We start from the raw sequence: 26,278 nt of genomic DNA, 5'->3' as shown, positions 1-26,278 counted from the left end.
ATTTCGCCACATTTTCAACTAATATCGTGTCGCAGTCACCGCATTCGCCTGATTAACCTTCGTGTAACTTCTGGCTATTCAGCAATTTCACATGACCACTCCGAGGACACCTTTTTGACTCAATTGAGGATATAAAAGCTGAATCGAAGAAGGCTCTGATGGCCATCACGACTGAGTATTTTTCCCAGTACTATGATGACTGGAAAATTCGTTGGCATAAGCGTATTGCAGCGGAAGGGGATTACATTGAAAGAGATGAAATGGGCAAAATTCACCTTTCAATTTGATCACAGTAGTATATGTAATCATAAAATTAATCAATTTGTTCAAAGATCATTTCAAGCCTTTTACTTAAGAATTTTAAAATCTTGAAAGTAGTTTGTTAAAAACATTTTATTTTATTTTCTTTTTTTTTTTTGATTTATGCACTTTACATTTGTAAATTTTTTGCCTTTTAAATACATACATTACTTTTACCATTAATGGAATGTCAAGCTCATAAACTCGTGTAATTACTGTTTCAACCAATGATGACTCGGTATAAATACGTATGTTCTTACTACTGTTGTTGTTTCAAATAAAAATCGTGTTTTAGTTAGCAGTATGTTTCTATTTGCTTAATAGATGTTTTGGCTATAAAAATATGTGAGAACCCTGTAAGAAATTTTGATAGCATTAAATATTGACAGTTAACGAATTACAATATATTTGTAAATACATGTGTGTAGGTGATTTAAAATACTTTTTTCATTTTATTTCTTTGAAAGAATATTTGCAATAAAGTACAACCAAAGCGAGCTTTCTCCTTTCATTGCGCGACAAATTGGTCGAAAATAACTTTTGTAAAATAAATTGAAGTAAAAAACAAAAAAAATATTTTGTGCTTTGAATAGTAGTAGTATTCTTAAGTGAGGCCTTTGAGAATTCTAAAAGGAAAATTTAACTTATTTTTACCATTACCGTTTACTAAAATATTTGTTCTTGCGACATGCTTCCACACTAGCAAATGTAATCCATATTTTCATACATTTACACCATTCCAGCAGCACCTTTGTTCTCTACAGGGTATGTTGTCTGCTTTTAATATAGTCGCAGTTTCATGATGGATGAGCATGTGATAACTAGCGATCAAACGCGTTTTTGTCTATTGTTGGTTTTCTCCACTATCTGTGCGATGATCGATATGATGCGCTTAACTACACTCGAACATACTTACGTAATAGCGTAACGTTCTTTTATTCGTTGGATTTACAATACAAATTTCGTTGTCTGACTGACAAGTGGAGAAATAAATGTTGAAAAAACCACGATCATTTGTTGACTTGAATGGCTTGTGGCTAATAGCTTCGAATGACGTGAGTCCGCCTTTTTATGAGTGTCTAAGTCTTAATTTGTTCAAAATTCTGGCTTGTTTCCATTTGTTTTTGTCTTTCTTTTCTATTTTTAGTTATTTGCGTCTTCACAGTAATTACTAATTGCTTGCAAACTTAAGTGCGTTTCGAGCAATTTCGTGTATCATTAAAATAAAAAATTACCTGAAATTAAAATTCTAGTTTGACTCTTTGACTGAAGTTCACTTTCATTAGAGATCACTGGATTAGCTTGTAGCATTAAATCTGTTGCTTGAATGTAATTTTCGTTTACTTCAACTTCAATGAAAAAGAAAACTGTCTTAAATTGTATAACATAAAAATTTTTGTTTCGGCATTTTATAATTTTAAGGGGGTTACATGGGTTCCCTTGTGTAAAAACAGCCTTTTTTCAACAACTTTTTTCTCATATAAAAATGAAATATTTTATTAGATTTTTCTATTGTTACAAACATACACTATTAGTAAAGAAATTTTGAAATTTTTGGAATAAAATATTTTAAACTCAGCCATTGCGACGCCATTTCCGGTGACCCTCGGAAAAAAGATGCACCCGCGTTGGCATTATAACTCCTTGCCGGATCATCTAAAGTGAAAAATACGTGTTTTAGTTAAAACCTTAACTTAGAACTTGGCTAAAGGCAAAAAAAAACTAAAAATTGTATTTTTTGCAGAACTTTTTACAAAAAAAAAATGAAATTTCAGTGAAAATTTCGGTATATTTTTTTTCAAATCGATGTAATCGAAAAAAACACTTCGTCAGAGTCTTTAACCTCTTTAAAAACCTGTGCAAAATTTCATGAAGATCGGCTGAGTAGTTCTCGAGAAATCTTGCCAGCCGACTTCAAAAACAAAGTTTCGTGAAAAACCTGTTTTAAGACGGCACACTTAGCCTAGCTGGACTCGAGCGCACAAGTTCTCAAGGCTGTATCTCCGAAACTATTACTAGAATCAACTTGAAATTTAGGAAAATATTCTACAGGTGTTGAAGAGTTTAACAGAACAATAAAAAATTTCATTGTTTTTGAAAGCCGTAAACCCATAATATAATGTAAGAGTAATGTTGAACTTAATGTTTGGTTATGTGGGAGAATTACGAAATATTAGAATATCGAATGTTTAAATTTCAGATAATTGTGACAATATATCTTTCGAGATGTCCCGTGCTTCCATCATTGGATATTTTGACCGCAGATTTGGCCTCTGGCTTTGACCCAGAGCAATTAAAGTTTTTCGTACAATTTTTCGAGTTTGCAGTTTTTTATATTCAATTACTTTATTAAAACTATTTTCTTGTAATATTCTTGCCTAGAGTAGAAAACATTCCTATCCGTATATATATAGAAAAATAATGGTATAAGTCCACATTTTCACGAATATCTACTGTTACAAAATTCTCTTTTAAATAACAGTATTTTTTCAAAAGCCCCCTTTCCGAAATTCTGTGGCCCCCCTTGCACAAAAGACTTAACCGAGCTTTTGTTTTGCGACATCTGGAGCACACGTTCTTTAAGTCAATGTGACAGGCTCACCCTCTCTATGGATCTAGAGGCGATTTTGCTCAGTAAATCCTAGCGATAGAGTCGTTATATTTCACACATATGTAAGTGATATACATATGGATGTATCGCTAACTAGAGGTTTTTGTTCGGCAAAAGGTTTTGTCTTCTCCCTACGCATCAACAACAACCGTCACAGGGATGTTCTTTATTAGTTTTCCCGTGTCTATATCTGCCGATCATGGATAAGTAGAAAAAAATAACTCTTACTGACAGATTGACCTTAAGGTAATAATTTTTGGCTCGACTTTTCTTCACAAAATTTTTTGTATAAAATTTCGATTTTTTAAATTAACCGAAAACGATTTCTATAAGTGTTAAATAATATGACAAACAAAGTGAATGTGGCGACAAAATCACGTAATCGCAACAGCGACAAAAGCAACAGTAACTGTTCGACCAACGCATCTAAAAAAATGCAACAATTGCAACAGCAATTGACCATATAATCGATAATAACAATAAAAACAGCAAACCCACTAGCAAATATGCAGCGGACGTAACGAAATATCACAACAACAACAACATCTACAAGCAAATCCAATAAAAATTAAAATAGCCGTAAATAGTAAACAACAGTTGCAGAAATAAACTCAACTTGAACGTACGAATAAACAAAGTATTGACTCGCAAGTTGCAAGCGAGGCTTTTGCTGCAGCTCGTCGTCATTCGTCGACATTCCACCGAAATCCAGCACACAACTACAACAATGTTCAAAACACTTTAGATAGAGCTTGTAAATATTTAGCTATGGCAAAACAAATAAATATTTTGGCTTGACCGAGTGAATGGCTGTCCACTCGGGCTCAGCTGGTTAGTTCAGCATTCGTCGCGGCGCACATGCGCACTGGAGCAACAATTTTGACGCCGACAAGCAGCTTAGCCAACTCCACCTGTTAGCGGCTAGCAGAAAGACTAGATTCAGCAAAACTAGTCGGGAGTAGCTGTCGGATGCGGCGCAGATACCGTGGTTTCAAATGAGTTTCTCAGGCCGAAATGTGTGTGCAAACAGGTTGAATAATTCCCTAAAATCCAAAGCGATACATACATACATATGTATATATACATAGAGGTGTATATACATATACATATATATATGTATGTTCATATTTAAGTATACATATATTTGTTTATTTATTCTAAGCATTGTTTGCGCGAAAAGCACGATCACTTTACTCTTTGTTCCAGCACGTTGTCACTGATTGGTTTTCGCGCTTGCGTCTAATACCAGATATTGCTCAGTTACTCGTTATAATTGTGAATATTCAAAAGAGGCTACAACTTATGAGGTAATTAAAGAAGAACGCTAAAACCACTTGCCTTCCGGCGCCAAGAGTTTGACACAAATTCTAGTTAATCATCGGGACAGCGAAACGAGTCCCACGGCACAGCGGGTGACAGCAGTAAGATGAAGCAAAATGCTGTGTAAAGTGAGAGGTGAGAGATTATATACATACATACATACTCGTATGTGTGTTGTAGTACATATATACATATGTACGTACATTTGCAATATATAGTAAAGAAGTTGAAATTTCGGAATTTAATTTTTTTTTAAACTTGTAGTATGGATTAAATGATAATAGTTCCTTCATATTGCCAGCAAGTTGCAAAATAACACCACCTACCACTACAAACGCATGTAAAGCAACAACACCAACTCGTTTTGCGAAACCAATCGATACATTGCTGCGGAAACAAATTATTTTTGTAGGAAATTGAAGTGTTGAGAAAGTTTCTCTGAAATTTTTCAAAAAAATCATAATAAAATAAAAATAATAAAATTCAGTTTTAGCTCAACTTTGACCTTGAATAACTTTGACGGAAGTGATGGGTCTCCTTTTTTATGGATTGGGCATAGCACACTTAAATTCCAATCGTTGGGCATGCTTTCGTCCGACCATATTTTACAAAGAAGCTGATGCATGCTCCTTATCAGTTCTTCGCCGCCGGCAATCCATCGGCCCCTGCCGGTATGTTGTTCTTCAGGCGGGCAATTGCTATTCGAACTTCTTCATGGTCGGGTAATGGAACGTCTGCTCCATCGTCATCGATTGGGGAATCGGGTTCGCCTTCTCCTGGTGTTGTGCGTTCACTGCCATTCAGCAAGCAGGAGAAGTGTTCCCACCATAATTTAAGTATGCTCTGGGCATCGGTGACTAGATCACCTTTGGGGGTTCTACAAGAGTCTATTCATCTTTACTGAGTGCAATATAATGCGGGTTTTTTTCTTCTACTACCACCAGCAGATACCTAATAAAATATGTTTAAACTTGGATAACGTACAACTATAGGGCGTTTTCCAGCCAATATAGTCTCTGAACTGTAATACGTACTATACATACATACATATGTATATTGATTGCGATATAAATTTCGTAAAGCTCACAGTGCTACTTAAATAATATTCACTTATTTCAACGCGCATAGGAATTGCCATAATTTCCAATACGGATTTCATATAGAATTACAAAGTTAAGGAATCCTAACTTATAATAGAAAAGTCGTTTCTAATCTCGGAATTATGACTATCATGAAAGAAGTGGAAGTGAATAAGCGTATGTATATTATATGTGTAAAGGGTGATCTAAGTTGATTTACCTTTTTCAATAGCCTTTCTTGACAGATATCGCTAGCAGTGATGAAAATGTAGCAGCCGTATCCGCAGTACACGAAGACCGTGCTGAGTCGATTCGACGGCGTTCGCAATAACTCTGACTGACGTATGGAACGACTTGGTGCATTTTACGTAGAGATTTTAAAATGAAAGCGTATAAAATATGGCTTATGCAATGCTCGGCCTACCCAAGTGATATCGCATCGCTCTATGGGCTCCTGAAAAGTTCCGAGAAGACGATTCGAGCCAAATTTTGTTCAGCGGAGAGAACCATTTCTGGTTCAATGCGCATGTAAACAAGCAGCATTGCCGCATTTCGGACTAAGAGCAATGTGAAGAGGTCCAAGGGCTTTCTGCTCACAAAAATTGGTTATTTCGTGCTTTCAAAAACCTCAACGAATTATACTCGTAGACTAACTATAGCAGAATAGTGATCAAACTAAGATCAGAAAAGGTTCGACTTAAGAACTGAAAAGATGAAATCCTTTCTAATACATATTAAATCAAACGAATATGATGTTCAAGAATAATTTGATTTTTGGTAGAGCTAATCAGATTTTATAAAAACTCGCGAAGGGAAATTACCAGTTTCAGATTCTTTTTTGCTGTTATAAATTTGACAAATGCTTCTTCTCATATAATGAGCTGCGTTGATTAAATAAAGCTTTTGTATTAAAGATTTCAACAACAAGTTTGTTTTTATAATTCATGATTGCTATATTCAGTTCAAGGTCAAGGGGTTAATTAAAAGGGCACATACTATATACATACATGCATATGTGTACCCATAAAACCATTTTTAAATGAATTAAGAATGTACGCTGACTGACAGATTAAGCACCTAAAAAGTAAAAAAATGATGCTCTTAAATGTTATGTATGTATATCCAAATATTCTTACTATTTGTTCACTAAGTTGGCGAACTTGACGGAGAGTTGTGACAGAAAATGACATTAAACTTCAGAGTTTTTAATTTATAGGATACTTCTCCACGCAACTCACAACTCTAGAAGAAGATCGCTCCAAGCAGCTGTGACTATTTTGCAACTACAAACTGCATTTTAGCAAAAACATAATTACATGATAACGGTGAACAATGCATCGGCAAGAGGTATCTATACAAAACAAAAACAAACTAATGCAAATACAAAAAATACTTGCACTAATGAACTCATAAACTCGCAAATGACCACCAACCGTGAGCACCGCTCACCGCTGTTGTGATGTGCAAGCGGCTCTGTGTTAATTAACGGTATGCCTTCAGCGATTACTGATTACCGGTAAGCACCGGTGCAATAAAGCGACGATATAAAAACAAATACAAACAAGTATTTGGAATGATAAAAAACGTGAACTTATTGAGTCCAAGTAAATATGTACATACTTATGTACGAGAATCCCTATGTAATTAAACGCCATTAATTAATAAACAGTATGTGAATAAAGCATGAAATTCTAAATTTTTTACAGAAAGAAAAACATGTGCTATTAGAAAAACCAGTTATAAAATAATTATAAACATATAAATTAGAAGAAAGCAAGAAAATAAATGATATTATACAATATTTGAAGATTAGCATTTTATTTATATATACATATGTACATATCTAGAAAATTAGATTTTTATAAATGTAAACCTATTACAGACGCTATAACCTTTTGCTCCCACTTAATGATTACTTTGTATGAAGATTACTTGGTCATGGCAAGCGAGTATCTAACTGACATACACATGTGAATAATGTGTGCTACCAGCGTCATTCTACTGTCTACACATGCTATGCTTTCTTTACAAACATACAAACATACAATATTCGCAAAGCAAACTAATTACTCGCTAAACAAATGTTCCTAATGCCCTATTTGTAAATACTGATGCGCTCTTAATGAACCGCAAATTGTGCGACTTATATTGGCCACTTTCTGGGGCACACAGACAAATATATACAGGAACATGAATATAAATTTGCAACCGTATTTGCTAATTAACGCTTTCACTAATTACTAGTTAGCGCTTATAGACGATTCCATTTCGCCACAAAGTAAAGCTTAATTTTAGACGACCTTTGGTGGTTTTCCCAAGGACAAATGCGAATAAAGCAAGTAATGCTGGATATTTTGAGCTGGATTATCTTATTAATATTTTCTCTTTCAATAGTATGGTCTTTTACAAACGAACACTGCTTCTATAACGGTATTTTACTTTGCAGAACACTTAATATCTTAATATAGGAAGTTTCGCTTTTTGGAAAACTGTTTAGTGATCCCATTAATAAGTCAATATGCTAATTTTCCTTCAGCAGCGGGCGCTGTTCAGAGTTTAAAAATCAGATAAATACGTAAAGCGAATATATGCATATACTTGTATTATATAATTAATTGCTTAGATGTTCATATATATAATGCGAAATTCCTGCAATTGAGCAAAGCACCCAATTGTATACATTAATACCGTTTAATTGATTCCCAGGTTAATTGCATCAAATATGTACTATTAGGAAAGTGCAATTAAGCGACAACTACGACGATAAAAAGACACTAACGAACTTCATCTCAGTTCGGTACTGACTGAAACATTATGTAAATCCTTTCAATGATTTTCCTACTTAATTTATTAATAACTAAGAATAACTGTATAAATAAAAAACAAATCTACATAGTATGAATATGCTCTGCCCTCAAATGGAAAATTAGGCGTATGATTTCGGAAGCAGCAAGCAAAGACAAAAACAAAAAGCTTTGAAACTATTATTAAGTGTAGAAAGATTCAAAGTTGGAGTGTTTTCATTCATGCGGACGACATGACACAGCCAGCGAAGCTGCTGTCTCTTAATTCACTGAATTATGTTAATGTCCATCAAATACGAACGAAGACTAGTAACGTCAACTCATCAGATGTTGTTATCATCCATGCCTCTGTACCAAATAGCAGGACGGGAATAATGAGTGACTTATAGAGTTTGGTCTTTGTTCGTCGAGAGAGGACTTTACTTCTCAATTGCCTACTCAGTCCAAAGTAGCACCAGTTGGCAAGAGATGTTCTGAGTTGGATTTCGAGGCTGACATTATTGTTGGTGTTACTACAGGTTTCAAGATAGACGAAATTATATATGGCTCCCAAGTTATGACTGTGAACGGTGTCATGGGAGCCAAGTCGTGAGTGCGGCGACTGTTTCTTTGATGGAACCTCGTGTGGTATCGAACGGTTCGAAGAGGCCCTTTAAGATCCTGGCGGAGCTTTTGGTATTGCTCAACGTCAGTTTACACAGCCGTATTAGTTTTTCGGCGATATCAAATTCAGACATTGGGTCATAAAGGCAGCTCCTTTTCGTGCTGTCAAGAGCTTGTCGTGTCGTGTGTGTCGGTTTTTTCTCGCGTATTTGACAAGATTTAGCACATGATGAATATCTGATCAGCTGTTGATTTGGAAGGCCTAGAGCCACGAAATCAGTTTGTTGACGGTGAACTTTAATCTTTCACACAGTATGCTCAACAGAACTTTATATGCGATGTTGAGTACTCGTATACTTATCCCACGGTTGCTGGTGCAGATTCCGGGGTCTCCCTTTTTGTAGATTGAGTAGAATACACTTAAATTTCAATAGTTGGGCATGGTTTCATCCGACCATATTCTACAAAGAAGCTGATGCATGCTTCTTATCAGTTCTTCGCCGCCATATTTGAATAGCTCGACCGGCAATCCACCGGATCTCCCGTTTTGTTGTTCTTCAGACGGATAATTGCTATTCGAACTTCTTCATGGTCGTGCAATGGAACGTTCGCCCCATCATAATCGATCGGGAATCGGGTTCACCGTCTCGTGGTGTTATACTTTCACTGTCATTCAGCAGGCAGGAAAGGTGTTTCCTCACCTCTTGAAACCTTCTGCTAGTCGCCACAATATTTCGTAGAATTTTCGAGCAGTATCCCTGTCGGCTAGCTTGTCAAGCTCTTCGTACTCACGCATTTCTCTATTAATTCAATAACTATTGTGAGCGCCATCTTACTATCTTAATGCGATTAAAAAATCAATAAGGCTAGACATGAAAGATACACATTTAAATTAAATTGTGAAAGCATGAAAGTGCGATATAAATACCTACATACATACATACATACTTACATACGTACATATGAGTTCGTGTGGCTTTACATAAGCTCAAGTATGTGCCATAACTACTAATATGGACGACTACACAGCTAAAATAGTATCGTGAGAGTCAATAAGTTAGAGTCAATGACTGCGCGTTCGCAAATGGGATTTTTTACTTGAACCAAATTTAAATATGTACTCTGCATGCTTGTACATTGACTTTTGCAATGCACTGTATGTGCGCATAGTTGACTTGGTGTTGATTACAAATTTGTTATATTTTTTACATTTTACCTTTTTTAGAGCTCAAGTAGTTCAAGCGTTGCCTGGCTGTGCAGCGCTTAAAAGGTAAATGAGCAGCGGCCGAATAGTAAGAAAAAAAAAACAAAAACAATTATTTACAAAAATAGATAAAAAATTTTTAAGAAAAAACAACAACACATGTGGCACCATTCACGTAGCTTAAATGCAATAAACTCTTCGAAAAAAACTGCAAAAGCGTAAAGGCATTTTTTACTTTTGCTGCTTGCACAACAGATTCAAGTGAAAAAAATATAAAAAATATGAAAATAAAAAAATACTGGCATCTAATGGCGACTTGCCATAACTGGTTACTTTTACTAGTTGATGGCGGTGTGAACCGACAACAACAACATATGCAAAAGTTCACTTAGTTATAATACAAAAACAAAATGACAAATTGCATTTCACTGCACTCACACGAAAACAAAAAGAAATTACTTTTTACAGCAATTACGATGTTGGCTTTCAGTGCGATTATGTTGTTGCTGTTTTTGCGTTTTTTTTCTCAAAGCTGTTTACTGCGCGCTACTTAACTGCTGTTAAACTTATAAGTATATTTATTAATTTATTAGCTGTGCGCAACTACCGGCAGGCGCATGTCACCGCCAGCTTGGTAGCCAATCGCTCAATGCATACTAGTGGCAGTCACTCACTCACTCACTCCGTCACTCAGCGTAGCAGGCAGTCATTTGGAAATGAATGCGACAGCGCAGCAATAAAGCATGGCTACATAATATACATATACATATGTAATTTTATATATATTTTTATGTTGGCAGCGATGTAGACGCTGGAAATTTGTTTAAGTAAGGATATAGCTCTTAACCCTGAGCTTTTGAAGTGATTGAAAAAAAACTTGTCCCAAAAGTCAGTTTAAGAGAATTCAGCGCTGGCTTGACCATTCTGCGAGTTTCAATAAAAACACATCGCATGAAGCTTATTTGTATTAAGCTTATGGAATAGTTTGAAAGTTTGTCTAATTTTTTGTGACTTTCGCTAGAGTCGGCCAATCATTTTCTGCGAGTTTTTCGTCAAATTTCTGCGTCCGCATCAGCGCGTCATCTACTGACGCATTACTTCTAATATTTGCTAAATTACAATTTACGTTTTGATAATTGCTACTAGTATTTGCATTGCTCTGAGAACGGTGCTTGAAAAAATGCTTTTTATGAGTATGACAGCAAAAAAAAAAAAAGAAAAAATTAAATATATGCATAAATATATAAACTATATATATATATATATCGTGTATGTGAGTCACACTCAATATTCACTTCAGAAATAAATTACAATTGTTAAATAATTATTGATTTCACTTAAAATGTAAAATAACGTAACATCACTTTTCATAAGTTTACAGGCGAAGAAAAAACGATGTAATAAAAACTACTAACATTGCAATAAAATTTGAGTTTTGGTTATAAAATGGTTATAAATTGAGTATTATATCTGAAAGCGATTTTCGAATTTTTTTTATGATAGCTGTTCTGCATTTTATGTGTACACTTCTAGCTGATAACAAGTAATTTTGCCGATACCCTAATGTGGCGTCCAACGCTTTAGTCCGTAAAATGATCTTGTAACATATACCCTGGATTACTAGATACCAACATTCTTAATATCGAAAAGTCACTGTCAAAATAATATATTTATGATTAAGATAATGTTAATAACATTTACATATGAAGACCGCTGGTGCCAGTAGTATTGGTGATAGTCAATTCAAGAAGGGAATATATGTTAGTTATGTGATTTCCGTAGCCCACCTAACATTCTGCGCACTTTTCGAATCAACTTTTTAATACCATAGTCATTTATCAAATATATTAATCTCTCATAAATCTTAGTTATGCTACTTAGGGATGACTGTTGACAACAGCGCGTAATGGCTAGAGAAGTTTTTTTCCATGAAGTGCCATTCGCGGTAATTTTTAGTTGAACTCGAAAAGGTGGCAACCCTAAACTCAATTGCCCCGCTGTTTAGTGTGCAGTGTGCATTGCGGAAGTCAAAAAGACAATACAGCGGCGTTGCTATCAACGTCAGTCTGCAGCCGTCATGCCTTTGTGTGCAATGGGTGGCTTTGTTTTAAAGTTGTTTTTATTGCTTTTTTACTTTCCACATGCATAATTTTTAATGCTGCTGCGCCAGTGTTGTTGCTGCGGGCGCTGTTAGAAATGAGATACCGGCGAACTGTTGATGTTGTGTGTGAGTTGGATGGTTTGGGGTTTGTGGTATTTTTGTTTTTTTGCTGTTGAACATAAAAAATAAACATTTGTATGTATGCTTGCTGTTCGACGTTTTATTAATAAACATAGGATTTTTTTTTAATTTTTTACGTTTTTGCTCACCACATGAGTTACGCCTGATACCTTCTTAAACCCATCTTTGAACTTATTAAGTTGCCTGCATCTTAGCTTGCTTATCCGCACCTTCCTTCACTTCTTCTGTTCGCTTGTGTTTCATTGCCTGCAACTTCGCGGCCGCAAAAACCGCAACTGCAGCACGTTTATTTAGCCAGCGCCAGCGCGATATTGTCTCGGTCATATCAAAGTTTCCGGTAATACAATAGCAGTTGCTGATGACTGACTGCCAGCTAACTGGAGGTTAAAGACATTGCGCTGACGTTTGACAACAAAAACTGTAGCAGGCAACAAGCGCGAACCGTCAACGAACCGCCCCATTGAGCGTTTGGAAAGTCGAGGCAAAGAAGAAAATGAAAAAAAAAATACAAATTACTCAAGTGTACATAATGATAAAGCGAATTATCAATGAGTAAGAGTTAGTATCGTCTTTTGTGTACACAAACTGTTGTTTTTGTTGCCGCGTTATGCAAGTTGTCTGCAAAGCTGCGAATTTATGGGTTGCGTATACGCCGTGGTGCTTGGACACACGCCTCTACAGTAAATGCTGTAATATACTGTTATTGTTTACTTTACTATACTTTTTATTTAGTCGCATAAATACATGTATTTCTTGATTGCATGCGCGTTGTAAGTGTCTCTTACGCAATTTTGCTTAAGGTTGCTTTCATTAATTACATTTTTCGTAAATATACTGAACTTGGTTCGCACGCAGCCCTATCCAAAACTTTTTTGTGGCCTTTCAAAACGATTATTATTGAGAGAAGTCCCAATACAATTTATTAAAATTTTATAAAATCCCTGAGCTTTTAATTATATTCACTCATTTGATCAACAGGTTTCCTCTCTGTGTTACATAACACTTTGCATTAGATGATTATTTATATATACATATCGTCACCTGAAATGCAAAATAACGTATCATCAAAAAATTCGAAATTGAGTGTCTTATTGATTACGCTTCACTACTTCAAATTACATACATAATATTAATTATGTTCAACATTTTCTGGTTCTGCGGTCATATATAAACCAGTTTTAACCAATATTAATATTTTGTTTCACTCATGTTCCATTTTATTCCGTGTTTCATTCATGCCACTGTAAATTTCTGAAAATGTTGTTACGTTATTTTGCATTTCAGGTGACGATATATACTTACATTTACCATAAATTTTGTTTATATTACAGTCTGACTCAAACAACTTGACAATTGACAGTGCTCGAATTCCTCTCTTTTCTCCTAGGCAGGGATAGCGGATTCCTTTTCACCACAGACTAATATACATACAAGTATGTAATCGGAATCTTTTACGAACTATTCCTTAAATATTTATACCCTGAATATACTTTCACATTTGATAATGTTTCTTCACAAAAGATGGCACCGGTTATTTTCTAAGGCAACAATGTAATCTCCGAAGAAATTGTTCAAATCGGTTAACTATAGCATATAGCAGCCATACAGACCTCTGCTTTTCTCTATCTAATTTAGAGTTATGATTTTGCTTTCTGTTTGCAATGCGCTTTTCGGAACTGCTGGTTTTGTTGTTTGATTTATCTTTTGCGGTTAAGTTATGTTAGCCGAGCTTGTTGGCATTTCTTAGCATTTGAAGTAAAACCTTTATAATATACTCTTCCAACATGCCCCGGAAAATCCTTGTCAGAATCTTCTATCAAGAAGAGAATCCAAACGAACCCCAGTGTCTTACTAAATAAATTAAAATCTCTGTGAAAGAATTCTCTGATTATAAGATATACTATACATACATACGTTATAACATAAATGGCTTGATGATATTTTACCTTCAACACGTCAGTCTCTAGTTTGGCAGTTCCTTCCAATAACCAGTGGACAATGTCAACACAGAAAGACTTAAATCTCTCGGTCTGAGCTATGAGTAGAGAACTAATTGAGTTGTTGGGGTTAGTGCCATTTTATAACAGTTATTGAGTTCAACAACATTCTGATAAGGAAATTGATTTCGTCTGACAGTAATATTAAATTAAGTTCTTATATGGTATTACGCTGCACCAACGAACCGATAAAGCAAGCAAAATACAGCGGTGTCAAGTTAAATCAGTATTTACATAATTTTCTTCACATTAAATATTTTTGTACAGTCAAAATGCGTAGGCGATTTTCGTGAGGTAAGTGACTTAAATGGAAATGTCATAAATGAAAGTGAAGATAGCTTTTGGCGAACTTGAAACTCGAAAGTTTATTGCACCTTTTGGATTTTGTAATAAGCAAAAACATCTTATATACATATACATATATTGAGGAGTTATCGCTTCGGAGAATTATGAATGAATTATGTAAATTTTGGCTAACTTGGCGCGTTTTATATTTTATTTGTGTGATGAATGTATAATAATAAGGCTATGTTCACATTCAAACTTATTCCATTATTTTTAATATTTTGTATATTATTTTATAAACATAAATTTTCTGTATTAAAAGAGAGTTTAATGGGTTTTGTAAAATTATTATTATTCCTTTTTTCAATTATAATTATTGAATTGTGCTGAGATTATTAGCTTGTAATAACTAAATTATATCACAAATAAAATATTGATATATAACAACTTTTTTCGTTTAGCTGTATTTATTTTTGTTAGAATTAAAAACCTGTTTAAGCAACAAATCAAGTTGATCCAACATTTACTTTGGTAACGCTCGTGACGAGCTATAGTTGGTGTCGATTGATTTTATAACCATGCTTAGTGAAGGATAATCAATTAAGTACCTGTTTCATTTTTTGCAAAATTTTGGCAATTTTTCATTTAATACACCACTTATTTTTTGATTACTTCCAAAAAATTCTAAAAATAAAATAATTTTAAAATATTCGTAAATTCAAGTTCTCAAAATCACATGAATACCCTAACACTTGTGCTGTTGCAATTTAATTCATTTGTGCAAAAAAAAGTAATTACATATGTAAATTGTAATTCATTAACAAAGTAAGAAATTAAGCGTGTAAAATATTGTGTCTTTCGACTGTCTTCACGCTGATTACACACCGCAGTGTCATAGGTACGCAAATATTCATTCTTGAAGACTCAATATGCGGTCACCTTGAAAAGTAAACACTTGTCAGTAAGTACGTAAGTATGTGCTTAAGTGTGTAAACATTGCGGCACAGGTGAAATCGAATCCACTTTGCCTGATGATACGAGTATTACGCAGATAGCATTTTTACACCGGTTTTCAAGCTAGCTTTTTATTTATTTTTTATTTTGCTATATATTTATCAGCTTTTTTTTTACTATTTCACTATGTTCTCGCTTGCTAAGCGCCATTGAACGCGATTGTAATGCCTTCGAAGTGTCGCATTGAGACGCTGCTGTTCTAATAATTGTTCGTAAATCGAATCGGAATTCTTGTTTGGTGTTTATCTAAATTAATATTTGTGAATTGAAACAAACAAGCTCACACGGTTCTGAAATGTATCGTTTTTTTTTTATTTATGTGTTTTTAGGTTTATATATAATATATGTATGTCTTTATTATCCACCATTGAAATGTTGTTCATTCAGAAGGATAGGCGGGAAATAACATACGAGAAATATACGATATTATTTCATTGAAGCAATTCAAAGTAATACCTACATTCATACATGTATATCATAGTAAACGGTTGTATTATATGTGGCTCCAATGCTCCAATATAGATTCAGTCGCTAGGCATTCCGAACAATATCAAGTAACGCTGCTGAAGAGAAGAGACAGTCAAAAGCTGAACAATATGGTTGATACTGATACCGGACATTCATTCGTCGATCGACAGACGACATGGCGAACAGGATTTCCACCTAACCCGAATACTAAGTTGACATTGGTGCATTAGAAGTTACCTTTTTAGATTACAAGTGAAAAACTTAAAACTATACTCGGGGATAGTTCACTGAAAACTGGAAAGCTGTCAGCGAAGCGGAAGACTTAAACATGCCAAAACTGAGACAAAGAGAGCAGATTAGGCGTCCGTCAGTCTGTGGACGAGAGACATAAAAGTCTTATCACTTCCACGAAGTAATACTTAATCAGGTGGTTCCGTGGGAGAGTCTGGAGTTGGGAGCGGATTGAAGTTCCGCACTCCGGCTTTTGATGCTTCCCCCTACTTAAAAGCCCTTAACGGAAATTGTCGAAATTGTTAACAAAAGTTATAAAAATTAAATTCAAATTTTAGAAATCGGTTTTCAAACTAAATTGCTAAGTACGTCGAACCTTACAAATAATTTATTGGTTACTTCTTGCTAAATTTTATTATTCATTGATTTCAAATTCTTCTTCTTCTTCTTTAATGTCTTAGACACCGCTTACGCTTACTAGGAATTAATCGAAGGAATAAGCAAAATAATTTTTTTTTAAATAGCGGTTTCTCAAAAAAAAATCGATTTTTGACCAAAATTTCGGCCTTAAATTATTTATAAAAAAAATATTTATCGGTTAGAAAAAAGCTCCGATTAATTTGTAAAAAATATATTTAAGAAGCTCGTGTTAAAATTTGAGCCTAATCGGTTTTTGAAATACTCTAAATTGTTTGACTCTCCACTACAGCCTTGACAGTTCTTATAGCCTAGATGTTAATTCATCGAGACCATTCAAAATTTCATATCATTGCCCGTTATATTATATCTTCGACATTTATTATTTAAATTGAGAGACAGAACTGATAATGTAATAGGCTCATTTGTAGTCTCATGCGTTCTTGAGAACGCGTCCACTCTGCAGGCACGATCAGCTTTGACAGCAACAACTCTAAAAGTAAACATACTTGCCTAATTTTATAATAAAAATTAGTATTTAAAATACAAAATTTGAATAAAATGATTATAAAAATATGAAGCTTAATAGTAATATTTATTAAAATATTTTCATCATAAAAATCTGTTAATATTAAACTTACTTAATTCTCATACAACTTTAAATATCAGTAATGATAACAAAACGCAATAGTAAACGGTATAATTCTCCATTTTAAATATATTTTTTACTTTTTCACACAATATTGTGTTAATGTGGTAATTAATATGAAATAATCCCTTATTGTCTGCTTCACATGTTAAAATGTATAACACCCGTGTATAAACATTTGCAAATTCACTTAAACCTTTCAATATGATAGCCTTAAATAAACATATTAGACATTTTAATGGCATTTTGAATTTGTGGGAAATCGAAAAAAAAAACAGTGCGGCAGTTTGCCTTCGGCTGAGTGCGAAACAAACGCATATAAAATACAATAATATATATATTAAGTAACTCAAATGCCGCAAAACTCAATAGCGCGGCGTTATTGAGATATACTTACATACATAAATATTAGGGAGGTGTTACAAATCAAATTAACTTTTTAATCACGTCGTATAGTGTTGAATATCAGATGAAAACACCAAATACTTTTAGCCTTCATAACTCAATACCGAAAATAGAATCTCTCAGTTTTCAATTTTAGTTCCGTTAGAAACGGTCCGGGTTATTTATGTTTTACGCATTATAAGGCATGCCTTAACACTCTCACCAGTCAGTAGTAAGTGACTGATATACTCTTATAGGAAATGTGTTCCATAAATTTTCTTCTTATCGACATACAAGTATACTTAGGTTAGGTTAATCTGGTAGGTCAATAAGCCGCGCATAGACAAGTTTTGGTCTTTGGCGATACCAGATGGAAGTTCTGTTGCTAGGTCTAAGAGGACTAGTCATTCTTTAGGACACCTGTGCTTGATACGAATTTTAACAGTTAACCATTTTTTCTCGTCTTATAACGATCGCCCTAATGCAATCTCTACCATTTGCACAATTTGCACTTTTGTGTATAAAGTAATCATTATAAAAAATTTTTGTGGCTAAAAAAGCACTTATAAAAGAAGAGAAAACATAATAATAATAGCAATTGCATTGATACTAATTAGCACCCACAAGCGCAAAACAAATTGGGGGTGGCTACCAAGAAAACCACCAACAAAAAACATACTTAAATCGCGAATCTACAAAGAAACCTTAGCATGCGCGATTCCAGAGAAAACAAAAAATAAAATTAAATAAATAAATTTGAGAAATAATGGCAAATCAGACACTCGAATGGTGTCTAAGGTTACATGAGGGTTATATACGTATAGACGTGCTTACATACAATTGGATACAAGGCGTACTCACGTTGCTTCTGACTCCATTGTGCAGAGAGTTAGCGGTTATGTGAGGGTGTTGTTGCGCTGCAGCTCGCCTCGGAGTGACTAATCAACATGTCAAATGCCAGTTTATTTGAATTTGTGGGTTTTGTTTCTTACGAATGGGCGTGTCTGCGGCACATAGCGGTATTGCCGTGGCATACAATTTCAAAAATTTAATAATTGGCATATTTGGTTTTTTGTTGCTACTTTTCAAGCTTGCACTGCTGGCAGAAATGATCATCTTCAACAAATATTTATTAACATTTGGCTGTATACACCGGTGGCGAATACTTTTTTACAATAAATTTTATATTGATGGAGTAAATATTCACAAGGGATTTTTTAATTGTTTAAGATGTTTTTCGATTGATGAGATCTTTTGATGGCAACCCATCCAGGTCTTGGGTGCGAACCCATGTTCTACCAAGAATCAATTTAGTTGAACACTCTTCATAAAAAATGGCAGACCACTGAGAGTATTTCAGTCATAAATCAATCTTCTTCTTTTTTACCATAGATACTGTTTACAGGGTTATAACCGAGTTAACAACAGCGCACCAGGCGTTTTTTCTTTTCGCAATTTGGCGCCAATTCGAGATATCAAGTGCAGCCAGGTCCTTCTCCAACGAAGTGGAGGTCTTCCTCTTCCTCTGTACTTTGAAACCTGGAATGTTTTCATCCATGCGAACGACATGACCTAACTCGTACAGCTCATCGTTCCATAGAATGCAATATTCCCCATTGCCAATGCGCAAAGGACCATAAATCTTCCGCAGAACCTTTCTTTTGAAAACTCGTAACGCCGACTCATCATTGGCTTTATCAACTAATTGCTTCAAAGCTAATATCGTCTAAGCAAGAAAAGTAATATTTTTTGTATCATTCGGAAATGAAGAAGAGGAAGCGCAGCTACGAGGCTCCGTTGCAATTTATTTAGGAACTGCAGCAATAAAAGCCAACAAAAATAGCCACCATTGTACATTTCTATTTTCTTTTCGATAAACTCCCACACACTTGGCCATTCATTCACTAATTCCACATTCAGTCGTTCATTCATTTAAGCCTTCACATCTTCGAACAAATAACTACAAGTTTGCCGATTTTTACATATTTATTTTTTGCTCACTGGAATGTGATCTTTCGCCTCTTTATGCCTCCAGTCTACTCGTAAATGTATGCTCTTGCGCGATCGATCGCTTGAATGCCGAACACTGAGCTGCTGTTGGAACGCCGTCTGCTCGGCTTATTTAGCTCGGGGCTTGCCATTTAAACTTGACCTTTATTCCGTTTTTAGAAATGTAAATATGTGGCTGGCACAAATGTATATGTATATAAATGTGTGTGTTTGTGTGTGTGCGTTTGATTACAATTGCTGGAGCTGTTAAACAATTGACCGTGCAACAGCCAGTAAAATCAGGAAGGCGGTAAGCCGGTCGGGCATTGTATATTTGTGTGAGCTAAGTACATACTCAGCTTGGGGAACTATTGTAAATTGGCGTGGGTGTTCTTTTAGTGGGTTGTTTTTTGTTTTGATTCTACTTCTGATTTTTTTTATATTTTGTTTGCTGTCTAATTTTCCGTTTATTTTCTCGTTATTTGTTTCATTTAACATTGCATTTGTGTTGCATGACTAAATTAACTGCAAGACACATACATACATACATATGTATATGAAGATATATAGTATATACTCACTCTGCAACAACAAGTAATTTTTTTATAGGGCACTAGATCGCTAGATCTCTGATGAATTGCCTTATAGAAGCTGGTTCAGATATACCACATACATATTTATGCTAAATCACTTCCTGTAATCCTCGAGATACTCCTAAACGATATATCCTCATCTTTTATAGACACTTTTTCCACACTTTTCTATTATCTTTAGTGAATATTATATCATATGCCGGGCAAAATTTCTGTCTGATTTTGGCATACATTTTTGTAGTACTTTTGGTCTCTTCTGTGGTTTTTTTAATGCCTGGATGTGAGGAAGTTTATATACATATGTACGTAGATCGAAATAAACAAAGTTGTATATGATCGCTTTCGATTCCCGTTTCGGTTTTACAATTGCATTAAGTATACTACAAGAAATACATAGTAGCGAATAAAAGGTAAAACCTTCTTTATTGTGTGACTTCCATTTGATAGATCATTGATTTTATATGGGAATTCATCTTAAGACGCCGAGTTCATTTCTGACATTCTATTAGTGCTTAGGAGTTGTCGCAAAATTTGCTGGGCTCCTGATTTATCAGCAAACAAACCCGGTATACCTGGTATTTGCCTTCAGAAGAAAGGTATGTAAGTCTTCGCTTAGCTTTTTATAAAATTTTTGTAAACTTGACATCATTCTTCCATAAATATCTATTGAAAAAAAGAAAAAATAAGAAAGATATCTTAATAACAGTGCACTATAGTAGTTTTATTGCGCTATATTTAAGCGTGATTTTGTATATGTTTGTGCTCACAAATCGCTCGTAACAGAGAAAAATTGTCGAAAACATATGTTACGTTTCAATAAAAGATCTTTAATGGGGAATTAGTTATATATAATTTTCCAGTTGGCAATCTATCTTTATGGATCAGCATGGATCTGCCACCATCAGATTTTTTAATTATATATGATATTAATTATTAATTCAATTCAAAATATCGTATTAAATTCCTAGAATGCGCTACGATAATAATTTTCAGTTCTAATTACGTTTATTTTCAATTTGCCATACTTTATTTTCGTAATTTTTGGTTGCCTCTCGATGTACGAGGTGTGTTCAAAAAGTATGGCGAATTTTGTTTTTTTTTTCAAAAATTATTTATTTATTCAAGAATATCTATTTTGTCCCCTTCAAAGTAATCCCCATGAGATATTATACACTTGTGCCAACGGTTTTTCCAATCTTCGAAGCACTTCAAAAAATCATTTTTTTTATCTTCTTCAGCTCCTCCTTCGATGCCGTCTTTATCTCGTCAAGAGAAGCGTAACGTCGTGCTTTCATGGGCCTCTTCAGTTTAGGGAACAAGAAAAAGTCACAGGGGGCCAGATCTGGGGAATACGGTGGCTGCGGCATCATTAGTGTATTGTTTTTGGCCAAAAAGTCGCGCACAAGCAACGATGTGTGTGAGCAGGGGCGTTATCGTGGTGCAAAAGCCAATTTTTGTTCTTCCACATATCCGGGCGTTTCTGCGGATTGCTTCGCGCAAATTGCGCATAACTTGCAGGTAATATTCCTTATTGACCGTTCTTCCCTGTGGCAAGAACTCATGCTGCACCACGCCCCTGCAATCGAAGAAAACTGTCAGTTACGATTCGCGATACTTTTTGAACACACATCGTAAGTTATTTTTAAAGGCGTAATAGAAACGTATTCGATGTTTTACTGTCGTTTTTTATATTTACATACATATGTATATGACTTACAATTAAATAATATGTTTCCGACTATAATAAGCCCTATAAATGTACATATGCACGCATGGTTTTTGCCACGAGAGTAAAATAAAGTAATGAAAATCGTACTTACATATGTAGAAATTATTTAAAAATCGTTTAAGAAATTTGTTTATATCATTTTTTTTTTGCTTTTTTTATGCCAAAAATATGTCTGCGTATTTTGAAGATTTCACACGTTTCGTTAATCTCTGCGTGGGTGGTTCAAAAAACAGACAGTGAATAATAAGCTATTAAGTAGACATACATCACTTTAAAGGCATTTGAACTGAAAAGAAAAATATAAATAAAAATGCGCATTTGACGGACGAGACATTTCAAACAGACAATAAAATAATGGTGAAATTAAAAAAGAATAATAAAGAAAAGAATGCCAAATTTAACCTTAAACAGACTACCACACAGTTATACGCAATAAAATATATCAAATCAAATTGTTTAAAAAAAGTTGACTTTCTTTCTAGATAATTTTAGTGAATTTTAATTAGTCATATAATAAAATAATCAAAACTATTACCAAACAATTTATAGTAAATGATAAACAAAGCGTAAATCATAGAAAACACAAATATTTTTATGACTGACAGCTGACAAATGCTTATGGCGAAACTTTGTCAAAATCGTTGTCAAAGCAATTCAAATGGTAGTTAAAAATTTGACTGATTGTTTATATTATAATTTTTATTTTTGTGTCTGTATGTGTGATTATATTAATAATAATTTTCTTCGCAATAAATCAAAATTCATTAGGGGCTTTCGTGGTACTCACGGCTTTTTGTACTAATGGAGGGCATTACTAATGACAGGTATCGCCGTTGTGCATATACGTGGCACACCCCTTGCGCCTCTGATTCACAGTATTCATAAAATCGTTTGTGTATGTATGTATGTATGTATTGCTTTTGAAATAAATTATTTACGGTGCTGCAAATATTTTTATAAGATTGGTTGTGATTGCTTGGTGGTACATACTTGTAATGATTTGTTATGCGGCATTATTTTTTATTATTTCATTTTATTTGTTTTTTTTTTGCATTTTTATGTATTTGTGTAATTTGGTATGCATTCACTAGTGCAAAATATCATTACAAAATTACGATTGGCCTTCAAAAGTCATGCGCATATAACGGCACAGTAGTGGCGAAAGAAGATATAAATTTCGAAAAAATAAAAATAAAATAAGTGTCAACACAACTTGCTAATTATTATGAATTTCAATTTGACATGTTTGAAATATTTGTGCACATATTTTCTATGTGAAGTTTCGAAAAATGAAGTCATGAAGATGAGCGCACCTTTTTTACAAAAACCGCCTGTGTTTTTTTGTCAACAGTGTTTACAGCTATTGCTTTGGCTTCAAATGTAAATTACAAAAAAATTGAAAGGACATGTTGAACTTCGAAAACAAGTTGATTAACACTAGTTTAATAAATAGTTATGACCCTTCACAGCAAAGAAGTGTTTGATATTTTATTATATTTTTTTTATTTTATTAAAAAATAGTTTGTCAACTTTATTTGCACACGAGTGTACATTATAATATTATTCAATTAATAGTTAATAATGGAAAGAGGAGAAATATGCGGGTGTTGGCAACCTCTGCCACTTGTGTCCGTAGCTGCGGCATGCCTGAGCGCTTGACTGCCCACAAATATCCATGCACAAATACATAACTACATACAAATACTAAAGTATGTATGTATGTATATACATATGTAATATATTGTCTCAACTAATAGTGGCGACAAGTTGCATGCCATGGGTTTGTCCAAATGACTAATTCAACAACTGATTTGATCCGAACGGCAGCCTGATTTACTGACGGACTAACTGGCTCTCAGTCTGCCGTAATGAAAATAACTGTGCTGTGCGGGCTTGTGTAATGTGAGTTCTGTGCGTTGATGCATTACAAACTCAGCACCATGAACAGCACATATTTACATACATACATACATACATACTCGTGTGGCTTAACGTAACGCAGTAGCTGCTACAACTACTCGTTGATTAAACACTGTTGCTTTCGTGGGTGGTGACTACTTGCTGCAATAAAGTCAACTAATGCACTTCGCTATACATATGTATGTATATATTATACATACTTAGAAATAAACAACATTATAGTCTAGTTTTTTATTTTTTAACTTTAGTGCATCATGTTTTTGTATATGTACATTCTGTTATTATTCAAACTTTACGGTCCGTTCCAGAAAACAAAATTTTATGGCCTTTAACGGTTGTTATATTTATTCTAGATTAATAAATATCTCATCTTTTTACCTTTCCCTAGTATATAATATTTTTATATTTCGAATGATTTTATTTAGGTTAGGGTTTTATTTATGTAGGTAGAACGTAGGGTTGATCCAAACTCTATGTATCTCACTTAGAAATAACGGGTGATCCAAGTAGAAGTATGCGAGTCGTGTCAAGCTGTCATTTTATTTTTGTTCAACATAATCGGCCTACTGAGCGTACTAATCGCAACACCATCACTCATCTTGAGACCCAGCATTCATTATTTGATAGTATTCGACCGAATAGGCCACGTCCAGCACGCAGTGAAGAAAATAAAGCAGTCGTAGCTGAGAGTGTACACGAACACCGCTGAAAGTCGATTCGGCGCCGTTTTCAGCAACTCGGACTAACGTATGGAACAACATGACGCATTGCACGTTGAGACCTTAAATTGAAAGTGTACAAATCCCTTCGCTCTATGGACACTGGAAAAGTTCCAAGAAGAGCCGACGCTTTCGATTCAAAATTTGCGCAGCGATGAGGCTCCTTTCTGGCTTAATGGGTATGTAAACAAGCAAAATTGCTGCATTTGGGACGAAGAGCAACCTAAACAGACTCCAGAGCTGCCATTGCATTCAGAAATAACAACGGTTTGGCGGGGTTGTGGTCCGGTGGCCCATATTTCTTCAAAAATGATGGCTGGGAGAACGCAACCGCTAATGGTGACCGTTATCGCGTCATGATAACCGACTATTTGATGTCTGAAATTGAGTTCGTGACAATTCCGCTTTGATTTAGGTCTTGGAACGAATCATCACGCTCGAAGGAGTCTTCGAATGAAACTATGCAGAAGTAGTGGCGGAAATTTGTATGTCATACATGTTGGTGTTATGTAAAAGCAATGAAAAAGTTTTCAAAGAAAGAATGCTTTAAGAACAATTTCATTTTTGATGGACTAACATTCGTACCATGCATAGAGCAACTTATTAGAATGTTATGAATTGATGATTTTGTATTGTGCGAAAAACGGTGGCTCGATGTGGTGATTCCTCGCCAGAAATTCAATTGAGGTGTTGACCTATGTACTTCACATAGAAAGCTAAAAAATATCTTCGCTTGCACTGTTTTATGATTCAATAGCACTTTATAGAGAAATCTAGCAAAAAAAAAAGAGAATATATTATTAATACGCAAACTCGAGATCTTACTTATATAATGACAGTTTTTATCTTAAGTCGTTTCTCTGCAATAATTGTACTCCCTCTCTTGTTAAAATATATACAATAATTTGTAAAGAAATGTATGTGCTTATCTAATTGAAGCGCTATAACTTCTTCTTTCTTTTTCATTTCTATTTGATTATGTCAGTATTCTTGATTTATGGCAGCCGTTTGTTCGATTCGTCACTCGCAAGTTTTGTCCAATAAAAGCCAATTACAGGTCGAGTTTACGACAGTCATAATTTGCTAACGGTCATAGGAGTATCCGTCGCAGGAAGGTCAATATTTTGAACTTTTAATTAGCATTTTTTTCACCAGCAGAGTGAAAAATTAGAACAATTCTACTTACTATACCTACAAACTAGACAAGTGATTGCACAGACGTGAACTTACAGAAATAAATACGTACACATAGTTATATAGAATACTTACATATTGTATATGATTATTTCCAAGTGTGAGACTATGTAATTGAGCTTTATTTAGGAATATTTAATCATATGGAAATGTACATAAGTATTTACATACATACATATGTGTGGATAAATGTTTGTGCTCGTCTGCATCTGAGTCAACTTTCAATTCAGCCATAATTCCATACACGCTCGCCATGCAAATGAAAATATGATAAAGTAAGAGTGACGTGAGGTTATTTTAAGAAACTTATTTGTTTCTTATTCTTAAGCAGTTGTAATTGTTACAATCTCTATGCGCTGAAACGAATTAACGAATTTAAAACAAATAAAAAATAAAAATTTAAAATTGTGACAATTGAGTGTTGAGTTAAAACGGGTGAGCGGCAACATTCATGAGACGGAAAATTAATTACTGGGGATAAGTCCATATCGTCACCTAAAATGCAAAATGACGTATCATCAAAAAT

At 34.5% G+C, this 26,278-nt stretch overlaps 1 long non-coding RNA gene across 1 annotated transcript in view; it reads right to left on the bottom strand.

The window, feature by feature from the left end:
* Window positions 1-12,291: 12,291 nt before the first annotated feature.
* Window positions 12,292-26,278, bottom strand: part of LOC125776537 (uncharacterized) — a 182,155-nt gene continuing 168,168 nt past the window's right edge. The window contains exon 2 of the long non-coding RNA XR_007421793.1: window positions 12,292-13,414. This is a non-coding gene — a long non-coding RNA (uncharacterized LOC125776537). The remainder of the gene's footprint in view (window positions 13,415-26,278) is intronic.

This window comes from Bactrocera dorsalis, chromosome 2, assembly GCF_023373825.1.
Source record: "Bactrocera dorsalis isolate Fly_Bdor chromosome 2, ASM2337382v1, whole genome shotgun sequence".
NCBI classification, from domain to species: domain Eukaryota; kingdom Metazoa; phylum Arthropoda; class Insecta; order Diptera; family Tephritidae; genus Bactrocera; species Bactrocera dorsalis.
The sequence above is the reverse complement of the archived record's forward strand: the minus strand, read 5'-3'. Positions and strand labels throughout refer to the sequence as shown.